General features: G+C 39.4%; 1 pseudogene across 1 annotated transcript; it reads left to right on the forward strand.

Annotated features, from left to right (window-relative positions):
* Nucleotides 1-4,201: 4,201 nt before the first annotated feature.
* Nucleotides 4,202-19,436, forward strand: LOC307098314 (phosphatidylinositol 3-kinase regulatory subunit beta-like; annotated as a pseudogene). The gene is made up of 5 exons: nt 4,202-4,251; nt 4,794-4,881; nt 13,665-13,775; nt 13,932-14,774; nt 19,359-19,436. The product of its transcript is annotated as a phosphatidylinositol 3-kinase regulatory subunit beta-like (transcript).
* The last annotated feature ends 511 nt before the right edge of the window (nt 19,437-19,947 follow it).

Raw genomic sequence — 19,947 nt, forward strand, 5'->3', positions numbered from 1 at the left:
GTTCTCTTTCTATGTCTAATAGTTTGCATGTATCATTACATTGTTCAGATTCTCAGTGTTTTGGCTTTTCTGTTTCAGCTATTAGTTTTTGAAGAGAGTTGGTCAAAAATCAAACTATAATAGTTGTTTGTCATGACTTCATCCTGCAGTTCCATCCATTGTTTTTGATATATTATTGGTTAATTTTTTATGTCCATAGATTATAATAGCTATATTTTTATGAACTATTCTTTAATTTACAAGCATGTAAGAACAATGTTTCACACTTCTCTTTAAATTCTCATTTGTAAGATATAAAATGGCTACCTTAGTTTACTTTTGGTTTCTATTTGGCTGAAGTACATTTTTTTTCTGTTTTTAATTATTAACCTTTTTAAAATTTACTTCATGTGTGCATCGATTTAATTGTTTATGTAAACCCATTTAATCCCCCCATTTGACACTGAATGGATACGTTATTTGAGGACCTGTTATAGATGTGCTTTAGAAGCCTCTCTGCAAAACCCTATAAATGCATAATTACCTGGAATATTAACTAACTATTGGAGTAAGGAATATTTCCCAATAGAAACAAAACTATAAGCTATATTCAGTAATCAGGAGTACACTTTAATGTCTCTTGAGCTTAAAATGTTATATGTCAGCTCTATAGACCAATATACCTATTTTAATAGGTAGTTCTGATGGAAGAAATTATTTAAAGAAAGCATGAAAGTAGAGAAAAATTTTGCAGGAAATGTAATTTAACTGATATATAATATATATCAATAGATATCTATATATATATAGATATCTATTGATATATAACATATAATATGTTATGAATCTTTCCCCTCCCAATCCCCTCTCTGCCAAGTAGTGCTTTGTAAGTTCTTGTTCTTTTAAATAAAAGTTAATGAAATTAATATCTGGTGAGGTTTTTCAGGTTTTTTTTTAATTGAATTTATTGAGGGAACATTGATTACTATAAGTATATAAGTTTTAGTTATACAATTCTACAATACATCATCTGTATATTGCATTGTGCGTTCACCACCCCAAATCAAGTCTCCTTCTATCCCCATTTATAGCCCCTTTACCTTCTCCTAGGTTTTTCAGTTCTTATACAAGTTACTTGAATGTCACTTTCAAGACATTGACTAAGACTTCAACCAGGAAGATTATGCAACCCACATTAATGCCCTATTAAATACCTGTTCCTTGCTTCCTTAATTTTCGTGGTCCTAAACATATAAACAAAAATGAGGCCCTGCATTCTCATGTGGTATGAGGATTTTGTCTAGATGTCTACAACCAATCATAGAAATAGAAGGAGCAAAATACCCACTATCCCACCCTTCCCCTGTAGACTGGGGCTCAACTCTATGTATTTGAGCCCATCATCAAACAGGCTGTATTTTGATCTCTTTAGATTCTCAAAGATTCACATTTTTGCTAAATAGTCGGAGATACCATTGCAATATTTGGCATTGCACTTAATGTTCTATAAAGCGAGTGCGAACTTTTGCTTGGTTTCTGTATTTTTACAAGTCATTTCTCTTCCCTTGTCTACCAATGACCAAAATTGTATGCTGGCCCAGAAAGAGGAAGCAGCTGTCAATTTGACAGACAAGTCAATAATTTAAAGATAAGTAAAAATGTAAAATACTAGTAGAGAAATAAAAAATAAGGCTGGTAAATTAGGCTGAACAGTTGGGGCAGGTTAAAGGCTACTGAGAAGGAATGAAAACTTTATTCAACAGGCAATGCAAAGATTTTGAATATTTGTTATATAGATAAATATGAACTCTGCTTTAAAAAAATAATCAAATGTCAATTATATTATATATGACAGATGTCAGTTTCACATTGCCCATAATGGCATAAAAATAAATATTTCAATTAAAAATGATTAGTTCAGTTAGTTAATAAAAGCCTTCTTTACTAATTAGAGCCAAGGACTCAGATGGGATCTTATTAATGGTGAATCTTAGGGCATGACAGTAGGAGGTATAATCCAGACTTGATTTTAAGTGTAAACTTGTTGCTATTTTTTAAATTCTGTTCCAAGTATAGAATTTTAATTTTTTAGCTCTTTTGTTTGTTTTGTACCTTGGTTAGTATTCTTATCATATATAATTGAAGTGTAAATGTCACTGTATTTCTTTAAAAACAAGTGCCAATTAAAGTGAGAGATGTTGGCAACAGGCACAGGCTCACTTCATTTATTATAACATGTCCTGACCTTTTCATTATTTTGGTGGTGATTATTCTATGTTTATGCTACCAACAAAAGTTCAGATGGATTATTTGATACAGCTCTTATTTAATGCAGAGTTCATATTTTTTCTTCTTCTCCTAGGGATCATACTGACTTTCTTAGCTCTATTTCCAAGCCTTCTTTAACTAATAGCTGATTTGTAGGTTTGGCTCATTTAAATTTCAGGGGGGGGGGGGGGAAATGGCTTAAATTCTCTCAATTACCAATTGTTGTCCATTAACTCCACTTTGAACATTTATATTGTTACAATGTTCGTTTTTGGTTTTTTGGGTTTTTTTTTTTTAGCACATAAAGGAAAACTTAAAGGGGAAGACAGTATCTTATTCATCTTTCTATCTTCAGCATCTAGGACACTCACTGAGACAGATGATCATTTTTTATTATTAAACTAGCAGCCCATTTGCAAGAAGATTCGTGCAATAGACCTTCATTCACCTGGCTGCCTGCACCAGTTTTCTGCCGGCACCAGGGACCCAGGCCTTGGCTGTGGCCACCGCCTTCTGCCTTCTTTCAGGGTCAAGGCTTGGCCCCGGGTGGCGGCCTTGGCTCTGTTGCACCACAGCCTCCCTGCTATGGATCATAGGAGCCGACCCCCTGGTCATTGCCTGCGATCCGTGATCCCTGCAGGCTCCCTGCTGGTGCCCAAGGCCAGGAAAGCCTCTGCCCGAGGCTTTCCCGGCCTTGGGCTCCACCATACCCCAACGTCCCTGCAACGGTTTCCTGGTGGGTGTGATTGGTGGGCGTGGCTTGTGGGTGTAGTGAAGGTACGGTCAATTTGCATATTACTCTATTATTAGGTAGGATTAAAGAAGGTGTGCTTATATCTGCAAACCTCTAACCACTTTTATTTATTTTATTTTTTAACATTTTTATTGATTTCAGAGAGGAAGGGAGAGGGAAAAATCATTGGTTGGCTGCCTTTTGAACTCCTCCTAGTGGGGATCGAGCCCGCAACCCAAGCATGTGCCTTTGAGCAAAATCGAACCCAGGACCCTCAGTCCATGGGCTGCCGCTCTATCCACTGAGCCAAACCAGCTAGGGCTATTTAACCACTTTTAAAATACTATTGTAGGTTTCTAGAAGGTAGTCACAGTTTTTTACCTACAGCCATAACAAAGTACTTTGCCTCAAATTTAAGCAAAAAAGAATTATTTAAAATATCTTTTGCTGAAACCGGTTTGGCTCAGTGGATAGAGCGTCGGCCTGCGGACTTAAGGGTCCCAGGTTCGATTCCAGTCAAGGGCATATACCTTGGTTGCGGGCACATCCCCAGTGGGGAGTGTGCAAGAGGCAGCTGATCGATGTTTCTAACTCTCTATCCCTCTCTCTTCCTCTCTGTGGAAAATCAATAAAATATATTTTTAAAAAAATATCTTTTGATTGTCCATTAGTTCTTAGCTTGATAGTGGGTAGTTCTTTTATATTGAGCATGTTAGTTCTCATAAACTAGCCAGTGCATTGTATTTTTAAAGCAGCAAAACTAAACAAAACAAACAAATAGGAAACAATGCCTAACAGAAACAAACAAGTCTCTAGTTTCTGGGTACAGATAAAGAATTCCTTCAATGTGTCCTGCCGGTTTAATAATCACTGTTTACCTCTAAGGCACCCTGGAAATGGGGTCTATCTAGATCCAGGATAACAAAGAAAATGAATTGTGCAGAAAGTCAGTACTAATTTGTGATTTCTGCATGCACTATTGAGAAAAGGTGGCAAAGAGATTCTCACTTCTAAGTAAAAAAAAAAAAAGCCAGTATTGTTAGAAGAATACAATATGCTCTAATGAATAACAAAGTTCATTTAAAAAAAATCAGTGTATATAACTGGTAATTGTGTGTGTGTTTCTCTCTCTCTCTCTCTCTCTCTCTCTCTCTGTGTGTGTGTGTGTGTGTGTGTGTGTGTGTGTGTGTGTCCAGAAAAAAGAACAAGATATAAATAACTATGGGATATACTAAAGACTGCAGTATGACAGAAGCTGTGAGAACTGAATGGTAGGTGTTCATTTAATGACAGGGAGTATATAACTTGTCCATAGAAAAATCACAATGACTGATAAATGGCATCCAAGTTGGGAATAGAGATATGGCACATGTAGAAAATGCAACTCTGATCAGTGTTTAGGAGGAAAAAAATACAGTTGTTGTCCAGTAAATGAAAACTTCCTTGAATCAGTGAGAAAGAACCTTGAATTGTTAGGTTCAGAGGTGTGTGAAAGCATAGATGTGACCTGAGAGCACGCAGAGCCCCAGCTAAAGCTGTGAACCATCTGTGGCCAGCAGCATGAGACCTGAGTGGGGCTTGAGCTTCGTTTGGCTCTCACTCTCCACACCTCATCTTTTCATGATGCCTGGGGAAGCCTCTCAGTATCAGGTAGAGGCTCAAAATCCTAAGATAATGTGGTCTTTTTTGGCTTCATTATTCTTTCAATCTGACTGAGGCAAATATCACAGCTCATTAAGAGGAAGTGATGGGGATCAATAGAGATCCCAGATAAGTATCTCAACTTAGACACTGAATTTTAATATTTTTGCAGCTTTATATCAACCTACGCTGAAGAAATGAATGAGAGAACAAAGGAAGTTGCAGTAATTCAGATTTGTGCCCATATCTTGGGTCAGTTCGTGAGTGTTATGACATGAGTCATTTCATGCTTAACAAGGTATGCTCTCTTCATTAAGCTCAAACCTAAATGGAAGTTCACCCTCATGGTGATGATGTCATTACCTTATGCTGGAGTAGGCAAATGAAATAATAGTGCTTATAATTTGCATGATTTAATCATTATCCACATACATAACTATATATGTCAAAATTTCAACTAATAATTGCTAAAGGATTTAACACATACAAAAAACATATTTCTTTAAACCAGGAGTTGGCAAATTATTATTTTACAGATACAGATAGTTAATATTTTTGGCTTTCCAACACTATAATCTCTATGGAAACTAGTCAATTCTACTGTTTTAGTGAGAAAGCAGCTACAAAAAAAAGCAAATAAATCAGAGGGCTGTGCTCAAGTAAAACTTTCTGAGCTGGGCTTGATCCAATGGCCATAGTTTACCAACCCCTGTCTTTAATAGTTACGAAAATTTCTATCTGAATTCTTAAAACCTTTAGTATTTCAGATAGCCTTCTACAGTACTGTTTTCTGTAAGGTCATGGAAACTTTTAGGTCAACACTCATTCTCTCAGTAACACAGGAAGCTTAAGGATGATCATTCAGGCTGCCTATTCCAGATCATGTGTGTCTCTGAGATTTCCCCATGGAAGGAGGAGGTAAGGAGGATTCCACTCTGAGACAAATGAGGGATAAGAAAGAAGAGGATGCATCAGGATCCCAGGACACATTCCCACTTCTAATGAAACTACTTTTGATTTAAATGAAGAGTATTGCATTCACTAGTCATAAAATGCTAGGCTAAATTACTATCAAGCTTTCCATCTATTTTTAAGAATTCTTATGATGTGTTCTGTAACATAGATGTCACATAAATAAATGATGCTTACATAATGGATCATTTGTTTCAAATAAATTAGTTCATCATTAACAAGTGAGATCTAGAGGGGAAAAAAATGCAGTTTGTACAACTTGTCCTGAATGCCCTATTTGATTAAGTTCATTAAAAGCATATCTGATGAATTCACCCTAAGATATATGTTACATTTACCATTTAGATAGGTACTCTGATAAGTACTAAGGCATATGAGTTTGAACCACATGAAATTGCTGTTTTGAAATCAAGACACAATGAAGTATCAGCAATTTCATGAGCCTAAAAAAAGCAGTGAAGAATATTGTCATTGACTTTTTCCCCCGATCATGTATAGTTTATCTTGGACAAGTAATCATAAATATAATTAATGTTACCAACAGGGAAATGTAGGGTACAACAGGAGCTTAGAATGACAGGATATAACAGGTTCAGGATATCAGGGAAGGCACCCTGAGTTGGGGTACTGACATGAAGGTCAAGGTCAGTGGGATTTAGAAAACCCAAGATGGAAAGAAGAAGAAAGAACAAAAAGGCTACAGAGAATGTCACAAAACTTGGGAGTCATTTATCTCCATTGTTAAAGTATAATGACAATTTCCTTCTGACATTCCACCAACACTATGTCATGATCCCCGGAATGCATACTTTTCCACTTCCCTGCTTGTGTTTTAAGAGTATATATTTCAGCGTTTTAGTTTGTTAGTAAGTCTGAGGATGGAAGTGCCTTCTGGACATGTCCTTAGGTGGAACACACATGTGTGAGTCCTTGTTTGCCATTTTGTGAGGGTCAAATGACTTTTGTAGCACTGAACATAATGCTTCTCTCCAGGTACAGGGAACTCCCTCAACCCTGCAGAATAGCCCCTAGGAACTGTTTTCATTGTATGTATTTGCTAATAATTTTCAGCAAATAAATGCCTACATGCATGATGTGAGACTTCCTTGCACTATAAACTGGTCGTGATATTGGGGGGAGGGGGAATGGGGTGTAGATAACCTACAACTTTTCTGGTAGCTACTGTTTACCAAAAGTAATCTAAGAGGTGTGCATAAACCAACTGAGTTAGAGCCAGTAGAGGGCAGTTTGTGATTCATCTGGGATTATAACGTTCTCTTTATCAAATAGCGTATGTTTTTTATTTGGGGAAACAAGTTGTGTGACAAAGAGCTGTCATACCTTTGTAATTCTCTCAAAACCAAGCATTGTAAAATATTTTTAAAGCACCTTCACTTTGGAGGAAAGAATGATAACCATTCCTAATCCTCAATTTTCTCATTTACAGCATTCAAAGCCCTTACCCCATTTGATCCTCGCAGTAGGATGTGGCATTGACATAATCTCTGTCACTTGGCTAAAGAGCTGAGGTCATTTGTGGCTAACCCTACAACTCTTCTTGACTCCTACTCCCATCCACTCCCCAAATCTGTTTAGGAATGAGGGCTTGATTTGGGATACCTCACTCTTGGCAACAGTCTCTATTGACATTGCGTTGCTATGGGTTAAAAAAATTATCAAGGGGACAATTCAGGAAATTTTTTGTCACCTTGCTCACTGACTAAGGGAAGTGATATCTGCTTTAAGGTTAAATCAAGGACAGCCAATGTCTGTTTGTTTTTTAAGAAGTTCATGCATTGAGGGGGTTGTTAACATCCTATTCTATTTGAATCAAACACCTGCGTTTACTTGCCCTGAATAATGAGGAAAAATGGGGTCTCTTAAATGTAGCCCTTTGCTATAAATAGACAATCCATCTTAAGTTTAATTATTGTCATTGTCAGAGCATAGACTCGGCAAGGCAGAGTGGTGTCTCGAAAATTATCCTTGACTGGAGGTAGGCGCCTGGTTCCAATCGCAGCTCTGGTACTCATTAAGTGTGTGGCCCAGCTTGATTAATTCCCCATCTTCAGTCCCCTCTGTTTTCTGGAGTATCCATTTTCTCTCTTAATGGTCTTCAGGGTGTCTTGATTTTCCACTCTCACTGAGGCTGCTTGTACCAGGACCTCATTGTTTCTTACTTCGATTATTATTAGAAGCTCCTATCTGGTTGCCATTTTTCAAGTCTCACCTCTTCATACACCCCAAACTCTGCCAAATCTATCTTTTATATTGCTGTCAGCAGCAGCTTATGAAAATGTTAATCTCATCCTATCGCTTTCTCAATTAGAGTCTTTCTAGGGTTTCCTGTAGTTTTCAACATGAAGGCCCGAATCTTCAGCTTGGCAGAAGCGGAGCTGCAGGAATTCAGGATGTCTGTTTAGTTCACAGGAAGTTTCCTGCAGTCTGATCATTCCAACCTATTATGTTTTCCTGAATATGTTCTTTCTATTTAGCTCTGGATTTTATAATTCCGTGAGTTTTACTCTCTGCCCTTCTCTACATAGTCACTTGGCTCACTCCTTTTAATTCACCAGCAGGCTCAGACATTGCCTTTCTCTGAAAGCTTTCCCTGACTTGCCCAGTCTGGATCTAAGTCTGCCTTTTTGCAGGTATCACACACTGAGACAATCCAGCATAAAGCTTTGCAGTGAACATTGATGTTGACTACCTCCCTTTCTGCCTCCAGCCACTCCTAATCGGATATAAGTTTGTTTGTTTTTTTAATATTGTTTTAATATACTTTTATTGATTTTAGAGAGGGAGAGGTAGAGATAGAAACATCAATAATGGGAGAATCATTGATCAACTGCCTCCTGTACCCCCCACACTGGGGATCGAACCAGCAATCTGGGCATGTGTTCCAACCACTGGCCTGGCTATAAGTGTTTTTAGAGGAAGACCCATGCTTTCATCTCTATTTCTTCTGCAAAATATCTGACACACGGCTGGTGTGCAGCAAATAAAAACAAGATGAGTAGCTAAGAAGGTTAGTTGCTAATAGCTCACCCATTCATGACAGTCCATGAATGTATAAACACTCAAAATCATTTTGCTTCTAGAAAGTTACTAGCACAGTGTTTGATCTTCCCTTTTGATCCAAAAAACAGGAGAGTGAATTAAGTAGGTATTTGCAGAATAGAAAGGATTGTTAATTCCTAAATCTGCACCTAATATCAAGGCAGCCCCGCCCTCCCCCACATACACACACACACATACACAACACCAGTGTCAGTTGATTACTATCCGGAAGAGTCATATTGTAAGAGATGTAGGTTAATAGATGCCAATCGCAGTTCAGTGAAGATAAAAAGCAGAGTAATGAGCTCAAGAGCAAAGATGAAAATGAGAACTGATAAATGTAAAGCACTTTGGGTTGACCAGAAATTAGATTCATGAAATACCCATTAAACATTTTTTTTTTCTCAAAGCTAGTAGCAATAAGAAGAAAATTACAGAAAAAAAAAGAAAATGCATGAAAGGTGGTCCCATATTTTAATCAATATTTGGAAAACAAGGATACTATTATATAACTTGTGATAAGAAGTCAGATACACAGTGGTAAAGAGGAGACAGTAAGTGGTCTGGAAATTAAGCCCTATGGTTTCTGTTTCTAAATCTATGGTAACTGCTGGTGTGACTCTGAGTTGGTTTCTTAATGTCTCTGGGCTTCTTCTTCTTCTTCTTCTTTTTTTTTTTTTTTTCTTCTTGGTTGTGGACTAAGGGAGGGTGTGATTTATATTATTCTAATTTTCTGCCAGTGTACCATCCTATGAACCTGCAAACATCAAGCAGCAGTAAACAATGAATCTAGTACCTAAACCTCTGTTCTCTCTTGTGATAAGAGATAGGAAAATTAGGAGAGAACCAGTAACCTGACGGGATGTCTGGGGAAGAAAAATGAGAATAGAAACCATAGTTATTTTAGGATATAGACAAGCTTCTTAGGAAGGAAATCTCACCAGCTTTCAAATGAAATGGGCTGGGAATTAACAAAGGAAACTGAGATGTGCATTGAAGCCCACCCAATTTCTAGCCTCTCAGAAGTTGTGGGCCTTTCTGAGAATCATTAACCTTCCCCTTGCCACAGGTAACCGGTAGAGACTTTATAGATGATTGAGTTCAAATCCCTTATTTGATTTTCCTGAGTCCCAAGAAGGTGAGTGTTGGCATAATCTCATGAGTAGGGTGGGCTGTTTTGTACTGGCACCTTTCCTCCTGCCCTCTGCTTGCTCCTTCTGCCCTGAAGGTGTTATTCCCCCCACCCCATACCTACCCATACACTTGAACTTTTCCAATACTGCCTCTGAAAGGAAAAAAAAAAGAGTTCTCTACTACCTTAGGTGGCAAATCTAAATTTAGTTTTCTCACCTTACCTATCCAAATGACTTTGCTCATCTCTCTCCCCAATGATAACAGCCAAATCACACAGTGCAGTCTTCTTTAAAGAGCATCAGCAATAAATTAATATTTTGCAGAATTAAGCTTCTCAGCTATTTAATGACCTTGATTTTTACTTATGAAAACTATCTTTATTTACAGAAACCAGGGGATGCTTTGATTGGAACGAGCCAAAAGACTGATCTTTTTTATTCCCCATGGCTTTAGATAAACATTAATTATCGTATTCAGATGTAAATATAATCATGGAAGCCATAGTCATAGGCAGGATAGCGTCATTTGAGCCTTCACTAAATTAACTCACTTTGTGCTACATTTTTTTCTTCAATAACTTTTCAGCCTAGTCTTGTAAGGTTCTCCCCATCTGTGGTGTGTGGCTCCTTTAAGGTATCCTTCTCTCACTGGTTTCCTACATTTGAGCATTTGAATGCTGTCAGAGCAGAAGCATTCTGATTTCCTGCCAGTTCATCACTATGTGATAAAAAGCTATAGATGTGCAAGATTTGTGTGGTGTTCCTTTCATTACTGAGACATGTTTTTTTTGTTTGTTTTATTTTCCCCCTTGGTCCCTACATTTTAAATTTAAAAAATTAAGTAAGAATAAATAAATAACAGTAACCACTCATTATCAAATTGCTGTCATGTTCTAAGCATCTATGGGAAAGAAATAGAGTTGGTGATATGTCCTGTATTTGCATTAGAATAATATGTGAACTGAAAATAATATCCCAAGTTGAAGTCTAAGATGAAATTTTTAAAAATGAAGATAAAATAGTAAAGGAAATACCAAGTCAGAAGAAAATAAAAGATTAACATAAATGTGAGTAAAACACAATTTGGCCTTAATGGACAATGTTCACTTCTTGAATTAGCCTCATTGGTAGATTCCTTCCTCACCTACAACATGCTTAGGTCAGCAAATTTTTATTCTGTTTCTCACATGGGCAAGGAAAAATAGTTGCTTTATTTCTCCATTTCCTTGGTTATATTTGATTTCATAACACTTTATTTAGCTTAATACTTATACCACCCATAAAGCTAGGAGAAATGATTTGTAATTAAAGTCTTAAATATTTTAACAGGCTATCCCAAAATGCTTCTGAACAAGTATTACTGTAGTGGGGTAGTCATGGAGCACACTTTCCTGTTTCATTTGTTAAATAAATTAGCACATATTAATTTCTGTTATATTGCAGAAGAAGACAGTATAACTATTGAAATTAGATGCTGCAATTTTGAGATGGTTTAAGTGTTATTTTTTAAATTAACTTTATTGCATCTTTTTACTAGAATTTTGACAGAATTCACTTTTAGCTGATTCTGAATTATTTTAATAATAAAAATCCTTTGTAATTGCAAAGCACACGTTATTTTAAACTTTTCTCTGGAGGAAAGAAGTCTCAGCTGCTGAGTAAATATTGCTAGTACAGAGGATCTGCTGAGAAAGACAATAATGCTGAGGTTTTCACATGGTCTACAATCATCAAGGAGCTTCCTTCTCAGGACATCACTATTAAAATCACCTGACAATTTAGATTGGGCCCACTGGAAACTCATACTCTCATTCTACTGGAGTTGCAAAATGATTTAATGACATGATAATGTTGCAAGGGGGGCATGAGAGCTAAGTTAAGGCATCGGTATTGACAAGTATAATTAATATATAATGAGCAGTTCCAAATTCATGTTACCAGTCACCTTTTTAAAGATATCACTACACACTTGATAGTTTCTTATTGATTTCTGTATGCAATGGGAAGTAAACATGGTACATATTATATTCCAGAGATATTTATGAGAATTTTCATGAAAGAGTGCAGAAATGCCTACATTTGTCCCACGCAAGTTGTGTTATTTGTGAAGCCCTTTGTGTTGATGGGCATAATAGGAAACTTATGTTCTTCCTTTGTAGGTGGTTTAGTTGACTTTCAATATATCCACTAAACCTTCCTGACTGATTTTAATCCTAACCATTGTGCAGACAGGCATTCACATATGCTGCTTCTCTTCATTCATTCCAGAAACTACCAATTTCACCGATGTATTTCAGGCCATAATGAAGGGACTGTAGACCATCATACATTTTCAAAGCTAGAAATGTTGACAATATCAACTCCACTTGAAGGCCCCTGTCTTCTTCAGATATTGATGGTCTTCTCCCCCAAGCTTGGATTTCTTGGTTTTTATTATCAACATCAATAGAGCAGAGATAAATTTGCACTGGTTGTCAAAGTATTGTTCCTAACTACCTGAATCAGAGGTATCTATGATACTTTTAAAATATTCACATTTCTTGGTCACTCGCCACAGCCTGATTCAGAATCCCTAGGGTAGTTTGAATTTGAATATTTTATGAGCTCATTATAAACACTACACTTAGGGGACCACTGAGATGAGAGGATTCACCTTATGGACAAGTTTTTATCAAACACCACAAAGTAAAACCTCCGACTTATATTGCTGATTTAATGAGAAAATTATCAGAAGTCAGGGCTCTGATGTAAGCATAAATCACAAACATGCAATTCCACACTTCTCCTGGAATAACTATAAAGCTGCAAATAGACGGGGCTCAATATTAAATTGAAAAGATTAAATTTCAATTAAATTTCAATTAAATAAAATAATGCAGGTTTTGATGCATTAAATAAATTTATTTTAGCTACTATTTTCATGATTTTATTTATAATCATGTGGATGTATGTTCTATATTTTCCATTAATATTATTAAAGATTAATATTCATTAAGCACTCACCACAAAGTCACTGCTCTTAGCATTTTACATGCATTATTACATTTGATTCTTCCAACAAACTTATCCCAGTTTTACATATTAAGAAACCTGAGGCTTGGTAAGATCCAGTAAATCACAGCTAATAAATGGAAGAGCAAAATTCTAATTCAAGTCTGTATGATTCCTCATGTCAACTTTCATTTGTATAAGCATTAGATGATTATTTCCTCTTCACTTGGTAAGTTTCTAAAAGCAGGAGCTCTGTCTTCTACAGCTTTGTATACTTGTTACATTATCAATAATAACATCACACATGCTAGACAATAGAAAAGCCAAGAAGGCAAATATTTACCAGGTCTTTCCAGCATAAAACCCTCCCCAAATCCCATCTTGACGATGTAATCAGGTGACAATTACAGTCAGTGTAGTTTTGGGTCTATAGATTTAGTCTAAGTGAAAATGATTGCCAATCTCATCTATTTTCCCTGTAAAATAATCTATATATATAAAAAGCCAGTGTCCCTGATGACCAAAATGACCAGAGACCAGAACACCATGGCCCCTAGCCCAGGCTGGCCCCACCCCCCAGGTAACGGTTAAGGGGCACTTCTAGATAACGTGATAGGGTGTGAGTTTGATGGGGGAAAGTCAAAGAAATAGGTGGGAAGGTTTTAAGGGTCTGCGGGGTTGGGGTGGTCAGCTGGAGTATGTTTGGAGTGTGCTGGGGAAGGAAGAGGAAGATCCAACTGGGAAATGGCTCAGCACAGTACCGTTCTCATTGCGGACCAGGACAGCACCAGCTGTGGACTGAATGGGCGGTTGTTTCATGAGTGCGTTTAGGACCGACATGTTCATGGCAGCGGCAGTACTCCCAAAACTTCACTGACTCCCAATAGCAAACAGCTATCAACGCCAAAGAACAGAAAAATCCTCTCCAACTAGAGGCCCTGGACGCTGCAAGGCAACTGAAGGAAACACCACTTAAGGAGGAGCTAGAAAAACCGGAAGTATGCGACCAGAGGATTGTGGGATTGTGGAGGACGCCTGGGCACCTAGGGCTAGAACGTGAGCCTGTTACTGCGCATGTACATAGGCAGCCCTATAGTCCCCAGTCTGGCAGTATTTGGACGTGACTTCTGGCGGGAAATTGTTTGTAACCTTAGTTTGAAGCGGAGGACAGGAGCCGTGAGTACGACCAGCTCTGCGAGGAGTACACTCGCACCTCCCAGGAACTGCAGATGAAGTGCACCATAATTGAAGCCTTCAATGAAACCATTAAGATCTTCCAAGAGCAGGGCCAGACTCAAGGAAGTGCAGCAAGGAGTATCTGGAGTGCTTCCGGCATGAGGGCAATGAAAAAGAGATGCAGAGGATCCTGCTGAACTCAGGACGGCTCAAGGCTCGCATCGCTGAGCTCCCCAAGAGCGAACAAAGCTGGAACAAGAGCTGTGGACACAGGCCTTGGACAACTGAGATAAGCGCATGAACAGCCTGAAGCCAGACCTCATGCAGCTGCTCAAGATCCGAGACCAGCACCTGGTATGGCTCACCCAGAAAGGCGTCCGGCAGAAGAAAATCAACGAGTGGTTGGGAATTGAAAATGAGACTGAAGACCAGTATGCACTGATGGAGCATGATGCCCTCCCCACCATGAGGAACGAACCTGGTATGTGGACAAGATCAACTGCACGCAGGCTGAGGAAATGTTGAACGGCAAGAGGGATGGTACCTTCCTCATCAGTGAGAGCAGCCAGCGGGACTGCTATGCCTGCTCTGTGGTGGTGGACGGCGATACCAAGCACTGTGTCATCTACCACACGGCCACTGGCTTGGGTTTTGTGGAGGCCTACAGCCTGTACGGGTCTCTAAAGGAGCTGGTGCTGCATTGCCAGCACACCTCCCTCGTGATAAACAATGATGCACTCACCATCACACTGGCACATCCTGTGCCAGCCCTGCCCTCCCCTCTGCCCGCTGACTCATACAGAGCAGGACTCCATATTTCTGTCTGTCTGTCTCTCTTCTTTGTGAATCTTTCTCTGTCTCAATCTCTCTTGCTTTCTCTGAGTCTCTCTCTTCCTGTCACTCTTTCTATCCCCATCTCTGTCCTCTCTGTCTCTCTTAGTCTCTGTACCTCTAAGTCTCTGTTAGAGCATACCTCCTCCACCCTATGCCCCATTTCCCCATGGGCACTGCCCTCCCCTGGCTCTGGCTGCCCCCACCAGTTCCTACAGTTCCCCCAAGCTCCCCCTGCCTGTACTTGCCATGTTTACAAAGGCCCCTGGGGTGCTCAGCCCCAGCCTGGTGCCCTGATTTTTAAGTCATAGACCTGAGGTCAGAGCAGGAAGAAGGCAGGAAGGAACTTCGCAGGGCCACTTCCAAGAACCTCAGCTGTGACATTTAGGGCTGGGCGGTCCTGCCCCACAGACCCAACTTCCCCTCCTAACCCTGAAGTGAAACCCGCACTGGTTACCCCCACATGGAACTGCTGCCCAGAAGCCCTCCTCCCCCAAAAGCAAAATTATAAAAAAATAACCTCAAGAGCTGGGCCCTATCTGACCCCAGGAGCCGAGGCTGCTGCAGGTACTGCTGGGCCAGCCGAGATGCACCGCTGCCCACAGCACCTCCGCTCCATGTAGTTTCAAGGCTTCTCCTTGACCATGTTGGGCTCTGATTTTGTTTCCTTGACTATAAACCCATTTTCTCCTCTTTTGGGACAAGAACCCTGGTTTTCTATGCTGCCATGGACCCCTCCCCCCTCCTGCCTGTTCAGCAAGGCTGGCAGGTGGGTTTTGAATGGTACGTTGATACTGATGTGGATATAAAACATTGAACTCAAAAAAAAAAGGAAAATGGGATAGTGACGAAAAAGAAACTTTGGGGACAGTGAAAGGCAGTTTGTCCAGACTGTTGAGAGCTAAGAATTAGAGTTCAATTGGGATAGAAATCCTGCTAATAGCACCTGATGCCTGAAATCTGAGCATGCTACTTTTAGATTTTCCAATTCAAGTTTTTGGAGACTGACTATTAAAATATTCCTGAGTGGAAAGTGTTTGTATAGAAGCCCATAAGTATTAAGTGTTTGCTGTGTTTACGATGCTTAGCTCTCTGTAAGGAATATGGAATAATGTTAAATGCCTCATGTTCTCAAGAAGCTTGACTTTTAAAATAAAAAATAAAGAAGAAATATAAATATTAAAAATAAAAAAGAAGAAGCTTGAGTTTTAGGGGCAATTAGTCAGGCAGGCGAGGAGTGGTTAGGAGCCAGCAGTCCCAGATTGCGAGAGGTTGCAGGCCGGGAAGATAGCCTTCCCCACCCCCGGGCATGAATTTTGTGCACTGGACCTCTAGTACTGTAATAATTGTGATAGAAAGATAAAGACTGATACACTAAATTCACAAACGAACAATGCTGGTTAAATGAAATTTCAAGATAAATGCTCATAATAAAATAAAACCTAAGTCAATGGATTCAATAGTATTTAATTAGTTCCATGGTTAATGCTCAAAATCCCACATGCTTTCTCTCACTTAATTTCTATGTTAATAATGTTACATCTAGAACCACTTCAATAGATAACTGATTAATGTCACAAAGTGATTGGAAATATATAATTAGAAATAAGATGAAAAAATGACTTAATTAAATTCACCTCAATTGTAACCAGTGAGCATTTAGTGAAATTTGCCTAAAAGCAAAGCTTTGCTCTATCTATGGATTCAGAGTGGAAAGGAACTCTTACAATCAGAGGATATAGCTCTAAGCTTCCAAATAATCCAAATCACTACCCAAAATATTTAACAGTCCCAGTGGTAATGATGATCACATGATTCATTCAGGAAAGTAGTCACTAGATATATTTTTAAGTACACAGTGCATTACTGTTAACTGTAAACACTATGTTGTGTAGTAGACCTACCCATTGAACAGTAACCCTTTCCCCTATCCCCTGATAATTGTCATTCTGTTATATATTTCTATACTTTTTACTATTTTAGATGCTTTATATATGAGGAATCATGCAGTGTTTATCCTTCTGTGACTAACTTATTTCACTTAGCATAATACCTTGCAGGTCTATCCATGTTGTCACAAATGGTAACAGTTCCTTTTTCAAGGCTAAATAATATTCTATTGTATGTATATACTGCATTTTCTTTACCCATTCAACTGTTGATGGACACTAGATTGTTTCCATAGCATGGCTATTGTGAAAAATACTGTAGTAAACTTCTAAACTCTTTGAGATACTGATTTCAATTTTTTTTGGGGGGGGGAGTATATGTATCCAGAAATAGGATTGCTGGATTCCACAGTAGTTCTATTTTTAATTTTTTGAGGAGCCTCTATATTCTTTTTCATCATATTTTCACTAACAGTATACAGGGTTCTAATTTCTCCACTACATTGCCAACTCTTATTATCTTTTGTTTTATTGACAATAGCCATTGAGATGTGAGGTAATGTTCAGTGTGGTTTTGATTTGCATTTCCCTGATGATTGAAAAAAATGTTGTATACCTATTGGCCATTTGCATGTCTTTTTTTGGAGAACTATCTGTTCAAGTCCTTTGCTCATTGTTTAGTTGGAATATTTGTTGTTGTTTGTTGTTGTTGTTGTTATTGAGTTACTCAATATGTTTTGAGAATTAACCCCTTATCAGATACTAGTGACCTGGTGCATGGATTCATGCACATTGAAAGGAAATTAATTAGAAGGTGGCTGGTGGGGTGGCAGTTGGTGAGCCGGGCTGGATACACCATGGGGCCAACCTCCCACAGTCCCTCCCTAGCATCTGCAGAGTGTGTGGGGTCCCTCTAGCAGGTGGGTCCCTCTACCTGGCCTGTGGGGATCAGGCCAAAACTGGCACTCTGACAGCCCCCGAGGGCTCCCAGAGTACAAGAGGGCACTCTGCAAAGTTGCCATCATACAGAGTGTGGAACGCAAACACAAGTGTGCAGTAAACCAGATTTGGAGCCAACAGTGCCCCAGCAACAACATAACCCACGGCCGAAGGTGGAATCGCACAGCCCTGCCAGGAATTGGGTTCCCTCCTCTCTGTTTCCGGGTTGTGTCACCCGAGAACCGCCACTGCCAAGTCACTGCAGCTCGGCAGCTCCTGTGTTGAGTGTCTGCTCCCTAGTGGTCAATGCGTGTCATAGCAATCAGTCGGATGGTTGGACACGTAGCATATTAGCCTTTTATATATATAGATATGGGTTGCAAGTATTTTCTCCCAATTTGTAGGTTGCCTTTTCACTCTGTTTATTGATTCCTTTATTGTCCACAGCCTTTTAATTTGATGTAGTCCTGCTTATGTATTTTTGTCTTTGTTGTCTGTGCTTTTTATGTGTTATATCCAAGATCTTATTTATTAAGAATGTAGATATCATGTAAGTGTTGCTTTTTTTAAAACAACAAAAAACAGGAAAACTTTAGAGGTGATGGATTTGTTTGTTACTTAGATTGTTGTGATGGTAATGTGAATGCATACATAGGTCTAAACTCACCAAACTCCATATATTAATGATGTACAGTTTTCACATATGAATTATTCTGTACTAGAGGCCCAGTGCATGAAATTCCTGCATGGGTAGGGTCCCTAGGCCTGGCCGGCAATCAGGGCCGATCTGTGGGACAACTGGTGGGGTAATCTGGGGGCCCCCACTGGCACCCGTCTTGGCTGGCCAGGGGCCTGCAGGCTGGAGGCAGCTCCTGCATTGAGTGTCTTCCCCTTGGTGGTCAGTGTGTCATAGTGACCAGTCATTCCACTGGTCTTTCCACCGGTCAGGGGCAGCTTCTGCGTTGAGCATCTGCCCCCCGAGAGGGAGGTGACTGGCTGTAGTGATTGTGGGGTGGGTCTGGCTGGTGGGTGGCGCCAGGCCACCAGCCAAGGCAGGTGCCAACGAGGGTCCCCTGATCACCCTGCGCACCAGTCACCCCACAGATGGCCCTGATCATTGGCCAGGCCTAGGGACCCTACCCTATATATTGGGAACAGTCTCTTAGATTTAAAAATTAAAACCTGGCAAGGCTACCTCTAACACTGAAAAAGCAGGATGATGCAGTGATGACATGCATGGACTCTGGCTTGCACATTTTGTGGTCAGCCCTGATTCTGACACTTATAACTGTGTGACAATGCCAATTACTTAACTTCTCTCTGCTTCAGTGTTTCCACCAATAAGATGGGGGAAATAGTACTACTGCCTCAGAAGGATCATGTTATGTACTACTTTTTATATTCAGGGCATAAAAATATAGCTGCCCATACAACAGCAAGATGCCTTTCACCTCTATGAAAAGTATGGTCACTGGTGCATGCAGCATCCCGGATTGTGAGAGGGATGTCAGACTGCTGGTTTAGGCCTGACATCCCCTGAGGGATCCCAGATTATAAGAGGATGCCGGCTGGGCTGAGGGACCAACCTTCTACCCGCCCCCCCCCCCCCGCAGAAATTTTGTGCACCGGGCCTCTAATACATTACTAAAGAAGCTAGGGGGAAGCAAATTTGGAAAATAGCTGTTAAAAATACTCATGCTTACCTAAAATTGTTTCTAAGATTGACGTCTTTTTTTCTTCACTCAGATACCAAGTTGCTATATGATTCAATTTATTCAACTTGCTCAAGCTGGTTATATTGCAGCAATAAGCATAAAGTTGTAATGCTGATCAGAATTACATTACTTATGAATACCATGATGTAGCCAATAGAATAGGCATTTTTATTAACCCATCAGATATCTGTCATTGTCTGACAAGGCTTGCAACCTATTGACCTTAAAACAAAAACTAGTCAGATATTTCTCTAGCAAAATGGTTTCATTTGCAAACAACAAAGAGTTTCAATCTGAAACATGCAACCATGGTGGGCCATATGAAAGTCAGCTAAAACAAAGTAGAGCAAACTCTTTTGTAGCAGGAAATAAAGAATCCTCCCTATTGTACTTGTGATTAACTAGGGCATGAGACCTCCCCCTCTGGTCCCCTGACTTCATTTTTTAAAAAGCATATATTTTTATTGATTTCAGAGAGGAAGAAAGAAGAAGAGAGAAAGAAACATCAGTGATGAGAGAGAATAATTAATCAGCTGCCTCCTGCACACTCCATACTGGGGATTGAGCTCACAACCTGGGCATGTGCCCTGATCAGGAATTGAACCGTGGTTCACAGGTCG

This window comes from Cnephaeus nilssonii (genome assembly GCF_951640355.1).
Source record: "Cnephaeus nilssonii genome assembly, chromosome: 4".
Taxonomy (NCBI): Eukaryota; Metazoa; Chordata; class Mammalia; order Chiroptera; family Vespertilionidae; genus Cnephaeus; species Cnephaeus nilssonii.